The following is a 24953-nucleotide window of genomic DNA, read 5'->3' as shown; positions in this document are numbered from 1 at the left end:
TATTTTCATGCATTTGATTGGGGGTAGGGGGGGTAGGGGGGACTTCATTATACACTGCAAAAAAAGAAAACGTGATGCCCCAAGCTTTGCTTTCGCAAATTTTGCCACAATACATCAGCGTCGGCATGTCAGCGTGACGTCACAGATTTCATTGTAATGTTTTTTTTTCGTTCTTGGGCTATATTGGGGCCGGGAGAGGTCCCGAAACTAGGCTCAGTCTCTGGTTCTTTAAGAATTCACCCTACTCCTTCCTTACCGTAAACACTAAACTAACTAAATTAACTAACACGCGATGCTTCCCAAATTCATGACGTCATGGCAAGCTAGTGACGAAACTTCTGTACAACGTCGCCACCTGTCCTTTCCCTCTCTCCACCTGTCATGGTTAAGGTGGTAATTTTGCTGTTGCAGCTGCGTAGTTCACTAATTAGATTGATATCAGAGCGCGAACCAGCCCAACACACCGTCACCTGTACGATTCGACGAGTCTCGAAAAAACAGAAGCTTGCGAGTTGTCCTTTACGTGCGAAAATCTTTTTCAACTGGAAATTCAATGAGCTCGTTCTTTGTAATGACGTTTGCTTCGCCATGTGTACTGTCGACGAACATGGCTCACGAACATAGAGTTTCTTACTAAACTTACTAGAGGTACTATGGCGTGCAGTTACAGTTAGCGTGAGAATGATAGCGATATAGTGCGTAGATCTGCCTGATCTTCGTGCTTGTTTGAGGCTTCGGACATACTTACGATACTATGGCACTGCTTTCGTACAGTTAGCGTGGGAATGATAGCGATATAGTGCGTAGATTTGCCTGATCTTCCTGCTTGTGGATTCGGACCTACCTGCGGCTCTGTTTACTAAGCTTTATCTGCTTGTGTCGCCCTAAGTTTTGTACCACTCCGGTACTTTTCTAAACGTAGGAGGCCAGGAGACTGCGCAAACGCACTGTCATCGCGAATTTCTGTACTTATATACGCGATGTCTTGTTGAAAGCGATCAGTTTGCAAAGTCACAAGGCTGTTTGAAGCCGGAGGGACGGAAATTTCGGCTAATACCGAAATATACCTAACCAATCGTTCCCACGCTAGTTGAACCGCCAGGCCTGCTACTTCCACAGACACCATAGCGGCACTTGTGCTAATTTGCGTAGGAAAGCCTGATCCGTGCGACCGTGTGAGCGATCTCGAAGTGTGTATGCCTCCGTAAAACTCTTGCCTTCCTCCTAGGACCCACAACAGTGCGTCCCGCTGCTTTTCTTCTTTTTTTTTTCATCTTCGCAATTTTCGTGACTCGTCATTGTTCTTCTCTCTTCGCTCGTCGTTTCGCATTTTGCCCGCGTGTGTCTTAAACACAGAAGACAAGACGCTCGCCTCGGGCCCACGCGCTCCTTTTAAAAAAAGCCGCCCCCACCATGCAGCGGCGCTTGACTTTTCGGCACCACGCCAAAAGAGGGCGTCGGCGGCGGTTCCTCTTGCAACCTTCTTCTGACCGCCTTCTCCCGGCGTGCTCGTTCGCCGTTAACGTGTTCGCCAGACATCATACCTCCCCCCCCCCCCCCCCAAACTCCCTTACGCCATAAAGAACAATAGAGAGCTAGCAGACTGCTCTGGTGATACATTCGTTTATCTATTACTAAGTCGTTGTTCCTTTCTTTTTCTTTCTTTCTTTTTCTTTTTTAATTCGCGCACTTCTGTTGCTCATTGCAAGACCCGATGCGGTTTTGTTGCTTCGTTCTCGTTTTCGAAACGACTCTCTCTCTCTCTCGCTCTCTCATTCATTCATTCATTCATTCATTCATACATTCATTCTTTCATTCGCAGCCTTTTTGGCTTCGCTGCAATAAGGTGCTCCGGTGAAGCGCGCATACCCCCCCTCTCTCTCTCTCTTACCCCGAATAGAGACTCGCCGCGCGTGCCAGCTCTTGACGCGCACCCCGTAATTTAGCCTCGTCGCCGGACCCCACCAAACGCGTGTTTGTTTGTGCGCGCACGTTATACGTACTCACACTTACACGCGCTCTCTGCGGCATCGGACGGGCTTGGGAATGTATGTAGTTCCGCCGAGACAGTGACGGCGTCAACGAAAGTGGCGAAGGAGGAAGCGGAGCTATTGGAAACGCTCGGGTTGGAGAAGCGCGTTGTGGAGAGAAACGAAGAAGAAGTAACGCGAGCGCGCTTGCTTGCATTTCTTTTTTTGTCGCTTATTAAATGATGAGATCCTAAGAGAACAGGCCTCAGAAGTGCCGGCTGTGCCAAACATGAAAAACAATTAGCACCAGCAAATAAGAAATGTCAGAAAAGAAAAAAGAAAAGAGACAGAAACCTTGGAAAATCTTCGCTGGAATAGAAACATCGTTTTACTCGGACGTAACCTACTTTATAGTTTATTTATTGCATTATTTATTTATTTATTTATTTATTTATTTATTTATTTATTTTCCATGCCTGAAATTCCTATATCGGGGCTTTACATCAGGGGTGGGCGACTTAATACAGTGTGTGTACATACGAAGAGAATCGCAAACGGTTGGTGAGCACAGATAGTTATTTACAGAAAGAATTCAAGGGAACCGGAAACATCAAGAATATCATAAAATACACTTATAGAATGCAGTAATAAAGGTATGCTTAGTGAGAGTGCGAAGTGTCGGGGCAACACAGTCACAGCCTCGCGTCACTACGAGTAAAAACAAACAAACAAACAAACAAACAAAAGTAACATTGCACACATCGGAGCATAAAACACATAACTACATAACTCCATATCCTGCGAGTAAGCGCGCTTATAACCTCACAGGGTATCTGATGGCTGTGCATACATGAACACCGCGTTGTACGCTGTTGAATTTTCATTGAGCTTTTCTCACATCTGATTGCGCGATTGCGCTTGTAATAAGCGGTATTATTATAAATAGCGATGGTTTAGTTCCTGATGACCACCTCCGACGTTTGACCGCTGACCTTATTCACCTGTTGCGCAGATTTCTCCTGTCGCCGCGGTTTAGTACTCTCTCTCTCTCTCTCTCTCTCACTTCTTTTCTTTTTTTTTTTTTTTGCTCTTTTAAATTCATTTTCGTCTTGCATCTGGTGAGTGGCGGCTCAGATGCATATGCAGTGTGTCTTGACTTTTCGCTCATCGTCGGCTAACCTCCTGATTTAAGGGTTGTGAAATATAGTTAGGCCTTGGTTAATGGTGTTGGGTATAGTTTTCTTTTTTCTTTTTTCGCTTTTTCGCTTAGCATCTTTTACCATACGAAATTACAGTTAGCGACGCCTTCGGAGCCTACACATGTACATACACATGCGAATGGCCTTATATTTGGACAGAAATTAGCATATCTTAAGCGCGTTTGCTTGACCTTTCGGCATGCCCTGTTGACGGGAGGTGCGTTTGACTCGGCCGCACTTCCTGAATACGTATACTGTATACAGTAAAGGCGCTGTACTTTCGACCCATTCGTTTCACTATGGAATCGCACGCGGCGTTGGCTGGACGGCTATGGCGTCCATCTGATGGCCACGGGGTCGCGGCTTCTATTCCGACCGCGGAGTTCCCATTTCTCCGAGGGCGAAATGCTAATACGCTCGCGTATTCTACATTAAGTGCACTTAAAAAAAAAAGTTAACCGGTGCCCACGTGGGCGGAGTCACCGACTTAGCCTGGGGGCTTGGGGCCTCGGACCCTAGTTTCTCTGGACTAAAATAAAGTTCTTGCCATGCCATGCCATGAGTTATATGGTGATATTCTTTGATTGTGTTTTCTTTTTCTCACACGCACCTTCATTAAGGGTTGTTCCGAGTATAATATGGGGGGGGGGGTGGAGGGCTAAATAGGTGGAATGGCCGGTGCAATGGTGAAAAGACGTTTTAACGCGCGCTTAAGGGTGTTAAAATGTTCTGTGTGTTGAAACACGTGTGTAGTCAACTTAGCGACCGAAGACATTACCGCATGTATGATGCAATGAATGTCCATACTCTTTAGTTCTTTTTTATTTAAAGAATATGAAAGAAAAAGTGAGACGCGCTGTTGCTCGCTTAGGCGGCTCTCATTCAAATATAGTTTGAGTAGAAAACTGACTGTGCTGTTCGGTCTCTCACAGTCACCGCTTTCTTGCACAAATGATGTATGGTGTTCAATCGCAGATTTATTTACTAAACGTGTAGTGCAAGCTTCATACAAACAAGACAGAATCCTGAAGGGACAGCTTCCTAACTTTAGCTCGCCTTTCAAAGATGCGATAAACCTTTTGTATAGCGAAGTACGAAGTGCGCCCTAAATTAGATGACCACGTTGTTTGAGCTTCTCACGTGTACGACATTACACCCTTCGCGCCTCCCCCTTAGTTGGCAGCTTTATTCCCTTCTCTCCGCAGGGCCTTTATTGCACTCACACCGGTGGCCGTATTCCGGCGACCTTGATGCCTAGGAGCGCCGTCACTCGTCTCCGACTCAGCGCGCGCACGCACGCACACGCACGCACACGCGCACACGCGCGCGCGCACACACACACACACACACACACACACACACACACACACACACACACACACACACACACACACACACACACACACACACACACACACACACACACACAGACACACACACACACACACACACACACACACACACACACACACACACACAAACACACACACACACGCACACGTGTCCTGAAGGAGAAGAAGGAGCGAACGGCGAATCAAGGCTGTCGTTTGAAAAGCACACCTTCACGAATCGCATGCCTTCACGCGCATCGCTCTTCGCTCGGGCTGCTCGCTGTTCGCGAACCGACCGCGCCACCGGCGTGTGCCGCACCAGCCGCGAGAATTAAGCGCGCACGGCGATAAACAACGCTGGAAAGACAACGCGAACAATAAAAGGCGCGCGGGGAGATTCGAAGAGAAAGTGAAAAATACGGTCGGCCGGCAGCCGAGTGGCGCAACGAACACACACGCACGCAGAGACACCCTTCCGCAAGATTTCGGGGTAGAACACCTTGAACCGCATCTCGTCTCTCCCCCCCCCTCCCCCCCCGTGTCGATAATAGAAGACGCCCTCCTGCCCCGACCGCACCGTCGTCGCCGATATCCCCTATACTCACCACCGCGCGCCCTTCCCCCTCGGTACCATCCCTCGCGCCGCCGATCTCGAGAGATAACGGCGATCTGGGGCTCCCGGTTATCAGACGCGCGCCGCCGCGTTTCGTTCTCTCTCTCTCTCTCTCTATCGTCATCGTCGTTAGCAGCCAACGTTTCGCCGCACACGCAATTACATTGACGATCAAGCGGTAGCGACGAGGGAAAAAAAAGTAAGAGACCGTTATCGTATATGGAAGGAGGAGTGTATAGATCGGAAGACCGAGATAACGACTCCGGCGCGCTCTCTGCCGCCAGTTCGCGCGTGCTATACCCTACAAGTCCCGTATGCGCGCCGAGCTCCACGGAACAGAAGGCATTATAACCTTTAGCTGGTCCAGATAGTCACCCCCCTCCCCTCTTTCTTCGGTCTTTTAATCTTCCCATATGCCGCTTGCGTGCTCAGCGCGCTTGCAACGCTGCCGCCGAGGAATAGTCGGCGTGTTCGGAGTATGCAAGCGAGCGGACAGGACCATAGGAAGGCTTTGCGTTGTCGTTTCCACTGATAGGGCTTCGAAGGTCTCGCCTTACACTGTAAAAAAAATTTCTTCAGTTTACGGTCAAAGTTGCAGGTAAAACGTTGCCGGACACTTTTCCGTTAAATGAAAAACGGTGTTTCCGTAGAACGGACAGGCCGTAAAAATTATTTCCGTTAAATGGAAAATGGTGTTTCCGTAAAACGGACAGGCCGTAAAAATGATTTCCGTTAAATGGAAAATGGTGTTTCCGTAGAACGGACAGGCCGTAAAAATTATTTCCGTTAAATGGAAAACGGTGAGCTCCGTAGTTGTGATTACAGAATTGACCGTATTTTGCAAATAAGAAAAACGGTGAGTTCCGTAAAACGGAAATGCTGTAAATTGAGCCCCGTACTTGTGATTATAGTACATGACCGTACTTTGGTAATGAAGAAACGGGGACTTGAATGCTCGTGTTCTCGAGCCAAATTGTTTCGTTCATTGGAATAAGTTATTTTGGGCAATGAACCACCCAAGTCGTACATTACAACGTGGATAACTTGCAACATCATTTAAGATATAGCTGGAAATGGGGCAGAAATCATAGCACACAGGAAATACACCACACAGAACGTGCTGTGTTTGCATGTTTCCTCCTAGTGTCATTGTTTTCTACACCGCTTATTCTTCGTGTCAGTGTTGTCATGTTGCACTTGGGTTCTGCATCCAACATGTACACAGCATACATACAGATTTGTGTTCGAGAAACAACAAGCCACTTGAATCTGAAAAAAACCTGTGTTTATTCTGCTTTACTGAAAAAAGCAGGGTGTGAGACCGGGCTAGTTGGTATTCCATGCTGAAGTGACCAGCACAAGAGTGAACGCGGGACACTAAAAAGGTGACAAGAACAGGTGCGAACTTCCAATTGGTGTTTATTATGAAAAGGCATGTATATGTACTCTTGTGCACTTGATCATAATCAGTTACAAGAGCGCACTAAGGCCGCCCCAAGGCCTAAGGCGGCCTCCCACATACAGACCCCAGGTATGCAAATTTTTTAATGTCAACGCTAGGGATAATTTGCTAATGCAGTTGCCTTATGCGTTATCTGCCCCCTCAATGATGGGCCTAGTGCTTTCTTGCGCGTTGCTTGCTATTATTTCTGTTTTTTCAGAGTGCATGACATTTGCATGGGGAGTTTTGGATTCCAAGGAAACCCTCTCTCCCTTTTGTACTTTTGTATTATGTTCGTGTAGTCTCATATTTAGGCACCTTCCCGTTTGTCCCACGTAACGCTGCCCACAGAAAAGAGGTGTGCTATTCACTACTCCCCCTGAGCATTTCGACGAAACCTTTTCTGTGAGCAATGTGGCATGAAATTGATTCTCTGCTGACAGGGCTGGTTTTGGCACATAACTGAGATAACTTGTTGGGTGCGGGAAAAATGACCGAAACTCCCGCCCTTTGGCCTATTTTCTTTAGTTTATGCAAGATAGCGTGAATGTATGGGATGACTGCTAGATTCCTGCGAACAGTATCACATAGGTGCAACTAAAGAAAATAGGCCAAAGGACTGCAGTCTTGGTCATTTCTTCCGCACCCCGCAAGCTATCTAAGTTATGTGCCAAAACCAGCCCTGTCAGCAGACAATCAAAATCATGCAACATTGTGCAGAGAAAGGGTTTCATCAAATGCTCAAGAGGAATAGTGTATAGCATACCTCTTTCCTGCGGGTAGCGTTACGTGGGACAAATGGGAAGTTCCCTAAACTTGAGACTACAGGAACATAATCGGAGAGTACAAAAAGGGAAAGAAGGTTTCCTTGGAATCCATTGCTCCCAATGCAAATGTCATCGACTGTTTGAAAAAACAGAAATAATAGCAAGCAGTGTGAAAGAAAACACTAGACTCATCATTGAGGCAGCGGCTATTGCAGAATGCAACTGTGTTAGCAAGCCATCCCTATAGCACTGACTGTTAAAGAATTTGAATATCTGGGGTCCGTATGCAGGAAGCCGCCTTAGGCCTTGGTGCGCTCGTTTATTTGTGATGGCCATGTTGACTTGCATGATTGTAACACATTATGATCAAGTGTGCAAGAGTACATATACATACCTTTTTGTAATGAACACCGGTTGGAAGTTTACGCCTGCCTTTGTCGCCTTTTTAGTGTCCCGTGTCCACTCTTGCGCAAGTCCTTTCCGCATAGACACTAGAAATTGGCTGACTAGAGGAAGGATTGGTTGAGACTTGGAATGACTGGCTGCTTGCAGAGGCCTTCGGCTTTGCCTGAAAAGAAACACCAATCAATTAAGGCTGTTCAATTATTTACCATCATCATCATCACTATTGTTACTCAGATAAACAATGATTTCGTATTCACAACTGTCACTACAAGTGCTCTTGTCAAAAGAAATGGTTCAGACTCAGCCTTGTTGGTATATATTCATTCGTAGCCTTATAGCATAAAAAGCTTCAGATAGAAAGGACCCAAGTCAATTGATGGTTTGCCTGGAACAGCCAAAGATGTCACGTGCACATTATGACATTCGGAGATTACTTCTCCCATATTTAGGTACAGCTGCCATGGCCACATACTGCAGACCATAGCTTTCAACTTTCACTGCTCTATTGCTCCATTAAACAACCTTGCAGATTTTACTGTTTCCCAAAACAATGAAGCACTCTTGAAACAAGCGCAAACCATGCATGTTGTTTACTTCCGACCCAGAACAAGCAAGCCAAAGATATTGTCCAGCTGACAGGCTGGTAGAATAGCAACAATACAAAAAAACCATGCTTGCACCACAATTGTGTCACAACAGCCGTCAGCCCCTTTCGGATATGGTTTGTGTCACGGAAGAAGTATCAATGTGAAATATTCTTTTTACTCAAGCAGTGAAAATTGAAAGTTACGGTTGTGAATGCATCAACATACCCTTCCCATCTTCATAAAAAGTTATAATATTGCACTGTGTTCACCGAAAAATTTGCCCTTTTTGTAAAGAAGCCTGCAATTATGCCTGGACCCCATACATGGCTCTGGCAGGCAGTACTGTTTATTCTGTCCATTTCTTGACTTGCAATTCCATAACGAAACAAATAATGCAACATATTTTTTCAGATTGCATTGCTTCATGTGAATGTGCTTAATTCGGGAAATTTCTGAAATGAATCAAGACTCTCCTAAAAAATTTTAAAGTAGAGTAATTCATTAACATGCCTAAACATGAGCACTTCCCGTAGATTTTGAGAGCCAATGAGGACAGAGCTATTTGCTCAAATTTCTATGACTCATGGCAACAGGATGGCCGAATTCCGTGCTGTTAGTAAACGCAAAGAAAAAAAACTTTGGTCAATTTATGCAATGTTTTTTTCCAAAATTTTTCTTCTTTATACCGTAGTGGGGGTACTCTGTGGTAATTAGTTGGAATTAATGCTATTGGCCTGCAGTCTGGTACAAAATATTTTTAAAGCCGCAGCGACAACACTATTTCCTGCGGATCTATCCAAAATGCAGATTCGGTAAAATACAGGGAGAATGCTTCTAACTAAACAGGTAATTCTATATTGCTTTTTGCAGAGACACCTTTTTTTTCTTGGAAAACTAAGGTTAATTTCATTGTTGCCAGGCTCGGGCAGCAAAATAAATTTTAAAATCAAAATTAAAAGTGATCGCCAGGCATGTCCAGTTGAATTTATCTGAACATGCCCTACTGTCGGCAGTACATATGTTGCCACTTTAAAGGCCTGCAAGAAGGCACCAGTTACATTTTCTAGGGCAAGAAGGCAATGAAGTATGTTACTTAAGGCAATTAGTCACAGGAGTCCTGGATGAGTAGAAGAAAACTTAAAGACTATAAATTGTTTAGAAGACTTAAGTCACACAAAAGTACCATCATTGCATTGTGCTAAAACTAACCTAAGAGACTGAAACCTGACATGATAAAAATGGAGCTTGAGAATGAAGGCTTGCTCAACAAGCAACAGAACGACAAAAAATGATATGCATGATAAATTAAAAAAAACACGCTGTTGAGGACGGTAAAGAACTAGGCACCATGACGAAATTTGTAAATATGCAAGCATAGGATGGAGTCAGTTGGCGCAAGCCATATATATTTTTAGAAGAACTTGTTGTTGGGCGAATTGGTAGATATTAGCGAGCATTGTTTAACTGCGCGAACAAACGAACCACAAAGACAGCGAGGGACAAGGACGGGCGCAGACTTGCAACTAAAGTTTATTCCACAACGTACACATATAAGTACACACCTGACATACACCACTGCGCGTGCGCAAAAAAAAAAAAAAAGGCAAGGTAAAAGAAAAGTAAAACCTTGTATAAGCGAAACGCGACCTACCTACGCTCGTCAATAAACCTCATCTCACTGTTATGTAAATAAACTGAGGTGTCACTGACACATTCTTGTCCCTTCTTTCTAATATGGTACGCCTCGAGTAGCTCTCTGGCTCGGCTATCTCGGCAGCGGCACAAAATCTTTGCTTCCTTCATGATCGGCTTGCACGTGCATGCCAGGCAGTGGACAGGCAGGTGCCCATTCGCTTTATTCCTAATAGACAATTCACGCTCACGCAAGCGCACATTCACACACCTTCCTGTTTGACCTATGTAAACTTCGCCGCATGATAGAGGTATCTGATATACTACTCCAACACTGCAATCTACGTGGGAAATGGAGTGCTTTGTTCCGCACCCTTGGAAGTTATTTTTACTTCTTCCTATGCGCGAGCATAGCCCAGCGAGCTTGCCGGGAGCCGAGAGCGCTATCTCAACTCCATACCGTTTCGCAACCTTCTTTAAGTTGTGGGAAGTTTTGTGAACATAAGGCACAACTGTCCGTTTCTTATTTTGCGCTCCCTTGCGTCTTCAGCAACATTGCCTTGCGTCTTTATCTTCTTAAGCACTGCCTCCACTACTGCTGAAATGACTGACTGCGGGAAACCGGCTTCTTCCAGCCTTACAATCTGCTTGTCAAAGCTTTCCTGTATTTTGTGCGTGCAGGACTTTCTTATGGCTGATATGATGCACTGGGTGGCTATTGCCCGCTTTACCGTTTTCGAATGAGCCGAATGCAATGTTGCTGAAGACGCAAGGGAGCGCAAAAATAAGAAACGGACAGTTGTGCCTTATGTTCACAAAACTTCCCACAACTTAAAGAAGGTTGCGAAACGGTATGGAGTTGAGATAGCGCTCTCGGCTCCCGGCAAGCTCGCTGGGCTATGCTCGCGCATAGGAAGAAGTAAAAATAACTTCCAAGGGTGCGGAACAAAGCACTCCATTTCCCACGTAGATTGCAGTGTTGGAGTAGTATATCAGATACCTCTATCATGCGGCAAAGTTTACATAGGTCAAACAGGAAGGTGTGTGAATGTGCGCTTGCGTGAGCATGAATTGTCTATTAGGAATAAAGCGAATGGGCACCTGCCTGTCCACTGCCTGGCATGCACGTGCAAGCCGATCACGAAGGAAGCAAAGATTTTGTGCCGCTGCCGAGATAGCCGAGCCAGAGAGCTACTCGAGGCGTACCATATTAGAAAGAAGGGACAAGAATGTGTCAGTGACACCTCAGTTTATTTACATAACAGTGAGATGAGGTTTATTGACGAGCGTAGGTAGGTCGCGTTTCGCTTATACAAGGTTTTACTTTTCTTTTACCTTGCCTTTTTTTTTTTTTTTTGCGCACGCGCAGTGGTGTATGTCAGGTGTGTACTTATATGTGTACGTTGTGGAATAAACTTTAGTTGCAAGTCTGCGCCCGTCCTTGTCCCTCGCTGTCTTTGTGGTTCGTTTGTTCGCGCAGTTAAACAATGCTCGCCCATATATATTTACAGATTACTTGGAAAGGCCTTCGTCCTGCAGTGGACATAATGTATGTGAGAGCACTGTGCCCCTTCGATTATGCAGTCCCAGACTGTCCGCAAACCACCTGCGGCTTCTGGTCTGGCTTGCATTGACAGAAGGGCGCATCTCAGTCATGTGATCCCGCTGCCTGGGACTGTCCAAGGTTTTGTTTGAAAGCACCGTGATTGGAAGTCGCTCTCCTGGCTGCTGTTGTCTGCTATTAGCTGCTTAAATTATGGGGTTTTACGTGCCAAATCCACTTTCTGATTACGAGGCAAGCCGTAGTTGAGGACTCCGGAAATTTCGACCACCTGTGGTTCATTAACGTGCACCTAGATCTAAGTACATGGGTGTTTTCATATTTTGCCCCCATTGATATGCGGCCACCGTGGACGGGATTCAATCCCGTGACCTCGTGCTTTTAGCTACTTGAAGATAGCGCCCTACCCAGCAAATTCAGTAGCGTGGTCATCAAAATGGTGCAGTCTCAGAGGCCATGTCGCCGACACAACCATAAAGCTTGCATAATGGAATCGCAGCCTGAGCACATTGAACATGTTAACAAAGCTCAGTTTACATCGTGCTCTCGCTCTTCGGGCCCCTTAACCGCTGTATTTAAGCCAGCTCATTCATTTCCTGTAAAATTTAAGCGTCATTGCCACACAAAAATAAGCAGAAACACGGTTGTGCCACATCACTGTTCACCCACAAAGCACAGGCCGATATCCTCAAAGCTCGTGAAACCGTCTACTAAAGGCCTGACGTGTGTCTAGGACAGAGCGCGTCTACACTGTCTACTAATCCTGCACATCCAAAAGCAAAATTCCGAATTTGGGTAACAGAAGGAATCAGCACACATGTCAACAGCAATCTGTGAAGCTCTGATTATACAGGTTGTCCCACGTAACTTGAGCCAAACAATAAAGATATGCAAATGTGACGTAGCTCGACAGAACCAAGGTAATGTTGTTTGCCGTCACTTGGAGATACTTAGATATTTTTTCATTCCACCACAATAAATATTTCATCTTCGTTAATTAATCAACTTTTCAAATATTATAATCAGATTAGAAGCGTCCATGAGAAAATTGTAGAGCAACATGAAAAGCTCCCCATACAGCTTTCTGTTGTTTGAGACATGCTGCGTAGAAGTGTTTTTTCGAGAAAGAAGCTCGCGAATACACAAAAAGTGCTGCGAATGGACAGTCACGCAACAATTTAGTGTGTATTTGCAGGCTTCTTTCACGCTAGGAAAAACACTTTTATGTAGCATGTATTAATCATAATATTTGGGAAGTTGATTAATTACCGAATACTAATGATTTAATCTGGCGAAATGAAAAAGAAATGAGTATGTCGAAGCGAGGGCAAACAACATTACCTTGGTTCTGTCCAGTTACGTGGCATTTGCATATTTTCAATGTTTGGCTCAAGTTACGTGAAACACCCTGTATGCCACGCCAGCTACCAGCATTAAATATCTACATGCAATATGATATGTTTCCTCGTCCACCAGTTTCACTCATCTGAACAGCGAAATCTACCTGTTTACTATGCATATAGCAATGAGCATGACAGATGTCACGAAACACATCAAGAAAAGCAAGCATTTGCGCCTGATCACTGTGTTTTGCCTTAAAAAACACAAGGACTAAGGTTGCAGCAATTAGACCACTCATGAAAACCTCGCATTATGGCACACAAAGCATCGATTTAACAGAAGCGATAGCTGAGTGCATGATATTTGCTGTCTGGAACGCGCAAAGTACATATAAACACACAGCCTCTTTTAAAACATAGCATCAAGCCCGCATGCATCTTTTTAAGACAGCCGCTGTCTGGTAGCTACTTGCATATGTCTGAACAAATATCTGCTGACAGCTCTGAGAGTCCGCAGAGTCTGTGACTTCTGGTAAAATGAATGCGATACTGGCTGCTCTCGGACTGGTGGATGGGGCTTCCGAAGCCGATTGAGAAAATCGAATGTGGGACAGCAGTGCTAAGCAGTCCAGGACTGTCAAGGACTGATAATCGAAGAGGCCCACTAATGCTTTGTGTTCCTATCCTATGTAATCTCTTCATACTGATCAGCTCAAGCTGCATGGCAAAGTCTCTTGTTAGTGCTCTGAAGACAAGCCTCTGGCACAAACATTGGCTATAGAGACGACCATCGTTTGACAACTGTTGATCTGTTCATAGAAGTGAGAATTCCGCGACAAACTTTTCAATGAAGTAAGCAATATGATGATGAACTTGTTTCACAAAACTTCATAAGTACACCTGACCTTTGACTCATTTTTGCATGTAAGTAAATATTATGAAATTGTCGCTGTGAACAGTTGTCCCCGACTGCTGTACACTTGTGATAAAAAATTAACCGTATTTGAAAGTTTGTATAATTAGCCAGGAGAGCCGCACTTGCTGGATGGCTCATCATTTAATTTGGAAAAAAATTCAGCAGTGAGCAGCAATTGTATCACTAATGACCTTGAACATCTTTTATAATTATTAATTTGTAAACACCTGTTGTCGAACAGCCCACCTACTGAAGTTTTGAACACATTGTACACAACTATAGCACATATTACGCGAAATAAGATCTGTAATAGACCTTACCAAATACAATATTAGTGTGGCGGCAAGTCAAATGGCTCCTTGCAATGCTTGCGTCCTTCCTGGGAGAACAAAAAACGACATTAGGCTTACACTGACAGCACCAAACCACATAATTTAAGTTGCAAACAAGTGCCCCAGAACATAGGAAGTTCTAATTAGATATGGTCAACCTGCTTGACCATGTCACAGACATTGAATGACAGAATGTACTTTTATGGAGCCGCAACTCTATGAAATACATGCTAATACAAACATGCTAGTACACAGAATCAAATTGGATGCATGAAAATTCTCAGTAAACCTTTATTTCCTAGCAACCACAAGTTGCTCTTTGTGAAGTGCAACAAGTGAGTGTCTAACCTACACTAAGAAGGTGGAAAATTCTGGAGCCTTTTTGGTGAATAACTAACCATATCTCTACCGGTACCCAGCAATACAAAGGTGAATTGTAAGTATTATATTGATTAACGAAACAGTTCAGTGCTACCAAGCAAGTACAATAAATTATTTCGAATTCATCTTCATGTCAGGCTAATCAAGTTAATTTTCTTTAGATCACATGAGAGAATGGTCGGAAAAAAATATTGGAATCTGTCAACAATGTTGAAGCAATTTTATGATGGCCTGCAGTTGTTGAAATAAGACCTGGGGCAGGGGGAGAAAAGACAAAGAAGTGTGATAAAACAAAATGGGGCCTGTGCTGTGCAGCTACTAGATGCAGTTTTATTAAATTATGATGTGCAAAACAGCAGATGTAAGAGATGCGAGACCCTCAGGTGGTATTTTGCAATGTTGTTACGGGAAATTGTTTCAAGGAGCATGACTCCTTAACCCTTCAAGGGTCAATGACGTGTATTTACGGCACTATCTGTAGGTTTAAAAAGCGCGACAATTTCCTAACGTTTTCTTTTCTGTCATGTGCTGCCATTATGTGGAAATACAGGGAATTTCTTTTGCACGCCTCGCTCTCTCAGTTTTCGTTGCATGGTTTGTTTTAGCGCTAGTTTGCTCCTGCGCGTCTATGTACTACCGCTTGCGCATTGGCGTGCGCGCGGGCGGGTGGCGGTTGGGGTTTTGTTTTCGCAGGCCGTTTCGGCTTCTTGCGCTTGCAAAACTGATGGCTATCTCGTTACTAATCGCCTTGTTTCTCGCTCATTTAGTGCTCGCAGGGGTGCGCATAGGAAGGATGCTGCCGTGCATGCGCTTCTGTTGCTCCTTTTCTTTTTTTTTTTTTTTGAGACTCGCGAAAACTAATTGCATCTGGTTGGCGATAAGATGAAGATTAGTGGAAGTTTGTCACATGTTTTGCTTTTTTGATGGGCACACAACCGCACAGTTTTCTTGAGTGCATGCACCTACACAGTTCGATTACACTATGGATGTACTATCATAAGCAATATGAAAGGGAACACAGGAACGCGTGGCAAACAGCCTTGAAACAGACTCGGAGCGATACGCGGATGGCGCTGTGAAAAATGAAGGGGGAAAGGGGAGTGCTCTTCCACTAACTGTTGGCACTCCCAGCACGCTGGAATTTCTACAAAGGAGCAGCTTACGTCATGGATCGTCCGACAGCCGATAAGATGGTGATCGTCACCAGTGACTTACACCGATTCACTTTCTTTTCTTTTATTCTCTTTTTTTGTTCGTGCAACCGCTTGATAGTACTCCGAGAAAAAGTTTGCCCTGTATTTCAAACCGATTCTTTATTTGAATCGACGCACTCGGTTGTCAGTGGCACCTCGAACAGTGGCGACGCTCAAACCAATGACGACAGAGGAATAGAATAAAGAGAAATTAAAAAAAAAAGAACATTGACAAACTGTCTCTCGTGCGACTGTTGCACGAAGTTCGTTCAGAGAAAATTCACGTCGCACACTGCAGTGGCCCACGCAGAGCAGTCAACCCTGAATTTGCAGCCTCAAGATGCCTCGAGTGCCTCTTAAAGAGCGGGAAGATATAATAGAAATGTCTAAAAGAGGTTATACGCAGCGCAATATTGCTCTCGTGACAAGCCGCCCATTGAAAACGGTCAACCGGATTATCCAGGCTTACCGAGACGAAGGACGCATAAACGATGCGCCGCACCGCACACCACCTCGATCAACAACGAACGACCAAGACCTTTGCATCGTGGCTGCCGTCAGCGACAAGCCATTTCAAAGTGCAAAAGACATTCGAGGTGCTCTTGGCTTGAACAACTTGAGCGACAGCACGGTACGACGAAGGCTTAGAGAAGCAGGACTGCAAAGCCGCATCGCCGCACAGAAACCTCTGCTCACCGCAGCCAACAAAGCGGCTCGCCTGAGGTTCGCTACTGAACACCGCAGCTGGAGTGAAAGTGGGTAGAAGTATGTAGTTTTCTCTGATGAGTCCACGTTCTCGAGCCGCTGGGACAAACGAAAGAGAGTGTGGTGGACCGCAAACACACGCTTTAGTCCGCAGAATATCCAGGAGGTGGCCGCCAGTGGACGCATGTCTGTGAACGTCTGGGGGGGGGGGGGGGGGCGATTTCCCACGCAGGCCTAGGCCCACTGGTGAGAATTGATGGGAGGTTCACCAGTGCTGCGTATTGCACTCTGCTCGAGCACCAGATGATCCCCTATGTGTTGAACAGGCTGCACCTGGATGGGTGTTATTTTTTCCAACAGGACTTGTCTCCCGTTCACACATCGAAGGACGTGGCGCGCCTTTTGGAAGAGCGAGGGGTAATGCAACTTCAGTGGTGTGCGAAGGGTGCCGACATGAACATTATAGAGCACGTTTGGGGCCGTATGAAAGTGAACCTTTCGAAGAGCTCACTAGAATTGGCAAACTCCGACCAACTATGGGAAGCAATAGAACATGAGTGGAAGCCCGCCTTCAGCGTGATACCGCACTCATCGAGGCTCTCTACGCATCTTTGCCTCAAAGAACAGAGGCCATCGTTAAGTCGACGGTGGCATGACGCGTTATTAGGCCACCAACGAACAAAGCAAAGGACGAGGATAAGCTGCGACAACGCTACTGCCTTATTTCATTTGCTTCAATATCTTTTTAATATTCGGCAAGCGCCAATAAAATTATTTTGAACTTACCCTTAAAGACAATTTTTTCCCGGTTTAGATTTACCATAAATCAATATCGAAGTCCGGAACAGTGCTATCTTTTGTAATGATTCGACGCAAAAGGTTACCAGTGACGCAATATCGAACAGTGTTATCACTGTCTGCTGGCGATGTGAAATTCCGCACTTTGCAGACGCATGGCGGGAGTGCGAACAGTTGTTAGAACAGCGTCCCCCTTTCCACTTTGTCTCCAACGGTGGCCGCTGCATATCACCCATATAGCTGGGTCTGAGGGTGTTTTCTACGCGTTCCTGTGTTCCCTTAGATATTGCTCATAATAGTACATATTAGTGTAAGAGCAGGAACATTTGAGTCTTGCAAAGTATTCTCGTGTGCGCATTTTCAAAGCCTTGAACTATAACAATGTAACAAATTTTTTACTCTTATAGGTTTATTTCCTTTTTTATTATTGTTATTCATGAATAACGAGTACCATATATACCAACGCAAAATAATTTTTTTGTGGCTTTACGGACACCCTAGAAAAATTACGGTACATTTTTTTCGAAATAAGTCCCTAAGAATTGGAATCTGCAATAAAAAAAATCGACCCTGGGCGGTCGAATATGGCGAAAAAGATCGACCCTCAGGGGGTTAATTATATTCATGTAATCTTTAGAAACGGATGGCATAAAGGACATACTTGTTGACAGTGTTATAGCGAGTCATGAACACGATGCACGCGGTAGTTAAAGAAGCATCTTTAAAAAATGCTCTAGAAACTTGCAAAAAGCAAGTTTCTATAACCTCTCACAACACCGAGCTTCACCTACAAGTGTTGTAACATTTCCTTGCAACGTGCAGCACTGTTTTCACAGACATAGTTTGAATCACTGTGTCACAAGCTCTGGAAACAAAAGTGCATACATAAGTGCTAAACAAGCACATATGATGCCCTACCCCTACTGCACAGACACATTTATCTACACTAATACATGTAGATGGATTATGTCATCCATTTGGTAGCTTCTGATCATGTTCCAAAGCATGAATCTCATAACTGCAAATTCTATAAGAATGTGACACCGACTGATTACTTGGGGACAACACGAAAAGATGGGAGAAGGCCAAACAACACGAGCGCAAGATGGGAGAAGGCCAAACAACACGAGCGCAGGCTAAGACTTTTGGTTAATTGCACACACACACACACACACACACACACACACACACACACACACACACACACACACACACACACACACACACACACACACACACACACACACACACACACACACACACACACACACACACACACACACACACACACACACACACACACACACACACACACACACACACAAACAAACACAAACAAATATTAGGCCTATTTGTCCTGCCTAGTTGCAGCTGCAGGACAACGGGATGTTGTAAACAACCACACAGTTGAACTGCTGCATGTGCCTCTTGCTACACTTTGCGCCAAGGCCTGGTCTGATTCACCTTTTTGAACCCAGATTTTGAGACCATGGCTGACCTTCTGAACGTGATCTAACAGTGGTCACACCACTGTAGGCCAATGTTAGACCTGGGTATAGAAGTTCTCCTCGACTTGTTGAGGATGCTATTTCGTGCTTCTGTGACAGAGCTTCACAGCCGAACAGTGCGCTGATGCGAAAGGCAGAATTCCCTCCTTAAAAGACGGGGCATAGATGCAGTGCACATGACACTCACCAAAGAAAACAATGAGGTCAAGAAATGGAAGATCACTGTCTAGTTGTAGTTTTCCAGTAGAACACGTTGTGGGGACTACTTGGTGAAGAGCTTTCAGAAGATGAAGCGCCAACAGAGACAACACAGTAAGAAAGAACAAAGACAGCACAAGGTGCTACTTGCAACTGTTTATTGAGGTCAAAAGCAGCTGAATATATAGCCATGGGGAGAAGGGGAAGAAAAAAACAGAAGCATTGCTTGTGTGAAGGCGCACGCGCGAGAACACAGAAGATGAAGGGAATCATAAGATTAGCCAAAATCTAAAATTTATCTAAAAACATGCATTCATTTGTGTAAATATTCAGACACAGGCATGCTGACACAGGCATCCCCTCTATTCTTAATCTGGTTGGCCTCCAACAGCTCACGTGCCATAGTGTATTTGCTTTTAAGCACGATCGTTGTATCCTGAAGCCTTGCTTCACATACTTGCTTATTCTCATTCCTGCAGGCCTTGCAATGAAGTGGCAAGTTTGAGCCATAACTATTTTTCAGTGGAAGCTTGTGCTCCCACAGGTGTTCGCTGATACATCAGCCAGTTTGTCCGATACACTCTTTCCCACACTTCCACGGTATACGGCCGCTTCTTCACACTTCACAAAAGGATTTGTATGTTTAATAGAACACTCTACTTTTAGAGTCATGAGATCCAATCAGGCGGCACAAAGTAGCAAGCTTTCGGGGCGCAGCAGAAACCACAGGAATTTTATATTTTGCGGCGATGTGTTTAAGATTACGCGCCACTTCGTGAGAATACGGTATCGCCACTGGATACGGCAGAAATCCTTGCGGGCACGAGGTCGGTATACCGACCCTGCAATTAATTGTTGCAATGTAAGTCTATGCACTCCAAGACTGTTAAACGTGCGATTGCCACTATGTGCCTTGAATTTACCCTTAAAGAATTGTGCTGTCATAAGGCACACAAAACCTTTGACGAACAGATTTTGAAGTTGAAGAAAGCTGGCTTTCCTTGTTTGGTTTTGAGCAAAGTTTCGGAGGCGTTGTTGAAAAAGGTGCAAAAAGAAAGAAACTGAAGCAGTGAAGAAGGTCAAACATTGGAAAAGAAAGCTACAGTGGTGATACCGTATTCTCACAAAGCAGCACATAATCTTAAACATGTCATCGTCAAATACAAAATTCCTGTGGTTTCTTCCGAGCCCCAAAAACTTGCTACTTTGTGCCGTCTGATTGGATATGATGACTAAGAAAGTAGAGTGATCTAGTAAACACACAAACCCTTTTGTGAAGTACGGAGAAGGGGTCGTATACTGCATACCGCTGAAGTGTGGGAAGGAGTAAACCGGACAAACTGGCCGATGTATTAATGAACGCCTGCAGGAGCACAAGCTTTCACTCAAAAATGGTTATGGCTCAAACTTGCTGCTTCATTGCAAGGCATGTGAGAATGAGAATAAGCAAGTACGTGAAGCAAGGCTTCCTAATACAACAATCATGTTTAAAAGCAATGACACTGTGGCACGTGAACTTTTGGAGGCCAACCAGACTAAGAAAAGAGGGGACGCCTGTGTCGACACCTCGTCTCCGACTATTTACAGAAATGAACGCATGTTTTTAGATAAGTTTTAGATTTTGGTTAATCTTATGATTCCCTTCATATACATCTTCCATATTTTTGCACATGCGCATTCACATAATCAGTGCTTCTTTTTTTTTTCTTCCCCCTCTCCCCATGGCTATATATTCAGTGCCTTTGACCTCAATAAACAGTTGCAAGTAGCACCTTGTCCTGTCTTTGTTCTGACTGTGCTGTCTCTGTTGGCACTTCATCTATTGAAATGTAGTTTTCCCCTTTCCATGAGCTCATCTAGCACTGTAGAGAAGACAGAAAACAAATAACTCAACCCATTTAGTAGCCTTACTTCACGTCATATAGGGTAGAAAGTTTCCAATGAAGCAGAATACCTTTACTACGCTGGTTCTTACAGCAGCTAGTGTTTTAAGACTAGCTGACAGTGTTCTCGGCAGTGAAAAGTCACAATTAAAGTGGTTGAGCAACTATTTAATGTCTCCTACAAAGTGCCACGCATGTTCAAGTAAGCAAAACTACTACTGAAAGGCAAGCTCCACTATCTGGGCCTGAAGATTTTCTGTGGTGAGCATCGAGCTGGAGCTATTCCCTGCACTCAAAGGTGTTTTTAACTTTTCTATTGGTGCACCTGAACACTGAAGCATGTTGTTGCTACAGGAACACCGGAGATCACATTTAACACTTGGTACCACCCCGACGTGGAGGGGAGCTTCCATAACCAAGTACAATGTTTGCTTTTAACAGTGCGTTCGCACTGCCTTTTAGCATGCATTGCCAAGAAGCATTTAATGGAGTTGAACGTAGCTGACGTCTTAGGTCAGACAACTTCGAGTAAGCCAAGGCCTATGACTGTTATGCAATCTGTACACAAAGGCAACCATCAATTCAAGCAAATTGTTCAGAGAGTTGAAACTACCTTTTTATTTTCAGTGCCAAGCAATCTGGGCACGTACAAAATGTTAACCGGACCAGGGCAACACGTGAAGTTTACATCAAAAAGTATGTGCTGGAGTTCATAGGTACTACGGTTGGTGCTGTTTACAATATCCCACTGTCCTGCAGCAGCAATTATGTAGGACAAACCGGCCGACGACTCAAGGATTATCTTACAAAACATGCACAGACCCTTGACACAACATGGGGGAGCAACATAGCTATTGATGCTGCTTTGTGCAGTTGTACACCAAATTTTTAGCAGTGAAGTATCTTCATGACACATTTTCATAGCAGACATAACTTTCAGAATAGCTCCCACTATGCTAGCGTGTCATCACTTAACCTGCCGGAGCATTCTGAATTGGGCTGCTTGGTGCATGTTTAGAAGGGAACCGAACAGGGCTACAGACAGGACAAAGGGAATATGTTGCTGTGTACAACACTGTCACTTCATACTGGCAGTAGCACTGTTCGTTCCCTTTTAAATATTCATATCTTTTGGTCGCCTGACCATGCAACGCAGCTGCGAGCTCAGGCTATAATTTTACATTGTTACGTTGCCTTCCAATGTTGCACTTAATTACATCATCGCATACTCATCTGTTATAGTTAGCTCAACACTAGCTCACAGTGAGCTTATTCGTGGCTAATCTTAGTTACCATGGAGCCCATGCATGACGGTGCTAACGATCAGTGTGCAGTGTTGTTGCATACTCATTAAGCCAACACTAGACAAACAGTTATTTTATTGGTGCGTGTTTTATCTGTTGCCTCAAATCTTGAACTCTGGCACTATAAGTGTTTTTTAAACACCACTCATATGTGCAACCAAGTCAGGTATGAAACAATATCCCTTTCAAGTCGACGTGCTCATACTGAACCAATTTGTTGCCACAGGAAAACAAATCATCAATTATCCTTTGAATGCATCTGCAAAAATTACTCTACTTGCATAGGCCTCGTCATTCCACCAACATTTGCAGTCACTGTCTATTAAGATTGCATATGCAAGACAGATATACAATAGAATGGCACAGCTTTCCAGAACAAAGAGCACCACTAGACAGACTGCTGTGGCACACTTTCTCAGGCCCACTGGCTGAGAAACTGCGCACAAACCGGCACACAGACATCCTTCACTGGTGCAATAGCTGCAATTGAAGCAAATAATATCAGGTATTTTCAGACTGGTCGTCCACAGTAAAGCAAAAACATTTTCATATACAAATACTCTTGCACATAAGCTTGTCACCGAATTACCGATTGCTGTGGTATCGTTTGGTGTCTTCAATTGTATCGTTCAACTCATTTAAAAAAAGACTTCATGAAGCACCTTCTATTCGGCAAAACAGCAGACATTTTGCTCTACATAACTCACAACATGTATTTTAGAATAATTATTGTATTGATGCCTATATGCTGAAAATTAGTCTATGCAACTAGAGACAGTCAGTATTAGAACCAGCCTTTAACATCAGTGTTGACACATCTTTTGATTTTTTATACCAGTTTGGAACATTTGTAACTTTGGATGTCCATTACACACTTTTTGGCACCGCTATTCTGTGTCAAGGTTACGTTAAAAATTACTTATCACATGCACTTGCTTTACAATTAAGCCGCAGATGGGCAAAATTTACGTGGCAATCCACTCCCAGATTACGTTAAATGCTGACGTATTGCGTCAGAACGTTGATAGTCACCCTGGTAGCTGTCTGAAGTAAAAACAAAACAAAAACAAAAATTCGCGAAACATCTGGTGCCGATTACCAGCTAGCAAAATAATCAATTTCTTCTCCAGCGACCCTTAATGGGTATCACGCGGACACTTTCAAGTGCGATCGCGCACGATTGCTCGGGCTCGATCCCAAAGTGTTCCAAGGCACCGTGTTACACTAGTGTTACGTAACACTGCAGATCGCACGAGGTTACGGCAGCAAGCACGCTACACCGTCCATTCATTGTGATGTAGGGGCATCGCATGCAACATGCTCTATGAGGTCTTCATACACAAGCAGACTTTCAATTCCAGAAGCAGTCTTTCAATTACGGATATGAACACAGCGATTATGCACGCCAAGCACACTGCGTCCTAAGCTTAAGGAAAAAGAATTTCGCTGTGATGCAATGCGTCGCCGAATACGGCTAACATAGTGTTACACCGCGCCGTGAGAGATTGCTAAGGGGAACAGTAACTTCACTTTATTTTGGAATGCCAAGAACACATCACAACACATTGCAAAACTGGAATGCCAACGTCAGTAAACCAGCTGCCACATACAGCCGATAACGAACTGCTACAGACGACATCGTCGCTGATGTTGCCTACGCGCCTCAATGTACTCTATATGAAATGAGCACAACAAACGCTACACCATTTATCACAGACTCGCAATGCCGCGGCTTTATCAATCCTCATGGCCAAGCGGGAATGTCGTTACAGGGCATTGACAGGGCATGCTCACACAACACAGTTCAGCCCGTCACCGGCCATCGCGGTGCATTTCGCACGCGCGACGTGCACCAACAACAAAAAAGGACACTTAAATCACTTACTTGCGTAGCAGTCCATCGTCGATTCCTTCTTATTCTCTCAGTGAAATCCCAAATGCAACAGGTATACCACCACCGCACACCGCCATTTCCAGCCGCTGTCCACTCTGTACTGTTGAGGCGGAGAAATGCAACCCGTCGTGTAGAAGCGATGAAGGGTGGTAAGCAGCGCCACCGCTGAAACCTCTTCCGTTTGTGCGTGCGTACTACGATTCGCCTATGAATAATGTTCAAGCAGCGTTACCTATGGTGATATTAGGTAACTGCTGGTAAACGTGGGCGGTGTCTTTTCTTTATATTCGTTGCGTGTTGATTTTTCGCTCTTAACATGCTCAGTTGCCCTCCACATGAAATTACGGACGGTTCTCCGTATTTCAAAAACAGAGCTCACGTCCGTTTTTTTACGTAGAATTCCGCCGTTTTTCATGAAACTGAACGGTCTACGTAATTTTTACGGCAGGTTTGACTGTAAAATTACGGAAATTTTTTACAGTGTTAACTGTAACGTCGCGCCTGGCTTTTTCTTTGCGTCTTTTTTTTTTTTCTTTGCTAAAGGGAACACCTTCCTTTGTGCGAATGCGGACGGAGATGGTTCGAGACCGCTTACCTTCGCGAGTGCTTAAGCCAGTATTTATGCCCCGCACGAAGGATAGTTCTCGCCCTGCCCCCTCCCCCACACACACGCACGCACTATCTGCTGGTAGCTTTTGCTTTCGCGTTGGTTTATTTGGAGTTATGAAACGGATTAGAGAGATAGTTTTCATATACGCGGATATGGCGTAGCTAGAGCTGTTTACCGCTGGCATTGGAGGCTAAATAAATGAAAGAAAAATAAGTGCAACAAAGCAATCGCCTGTGCTTGCTTGACTGCGAGGTAAATCACAAGAAAGAAACGTCAACGCTCTGATCTCTCTGTAAGCGTTGCTGGTCTCTTGAAAGTTGCATATAAGTACTCGGAAAGATTCAGACCCTTAGAAAAGTGCTTGTACACTGTCCCGTATCGCGTC

The 24953-nt window shown here is 44.6% G+C and overlaps 1 protein-coding gene and 1 long non-coding RNA gene across 3 annotated transcripts in view; one reads left to right on the top strand and one right to left on the bottom strand.

Moving 5' to 3' along the window:
- The window catches only part of Cph (BCL11 transcription factor chronophage), a 662450-nt gene that overhangs the window by 485472 nt on the left and 152025 nt on the right, over window positions 1-24953 (top strand). The gene's annotated exons all lie outside the window — the stretch shown is intronic.
- On the bottom strand, window positions 7752-24105 carry LOC142587227 (uncharacterized). Its single transcript, XR_012829404.1, has 3 exons — window positions 23950-24105; window positions 14083-14141; window positions 7752-7889 (listed from the first exon to the last, which is right to left on the bottom strand). It is a non-coding gene; the product is annotated as an uncharacterized LOC142587227 (long non-coding RNA).

The sequence above is a fragment of the Dermacentor variabilis genome, chromosome 7 (assembly GCF_050947875.1).
Source record: "Dermacentor variabilis isolate Ectoservices chromosome 7, ASM5094787v1, whole genome shotgun sequence".
NCBI classification, from domain to species: domain Eukaryota; kingdom Metazoa; phylum Arthropoda; class Arachnida; order Ixodida; family Ixodidae; genus Dermacentor; species Dermacentor variabilis.
The sequence above is the reverse complement of the archived record's forward strand: the minus strand, read 5'-3'. Positions and strand labels throughout refer to the sequence as shown.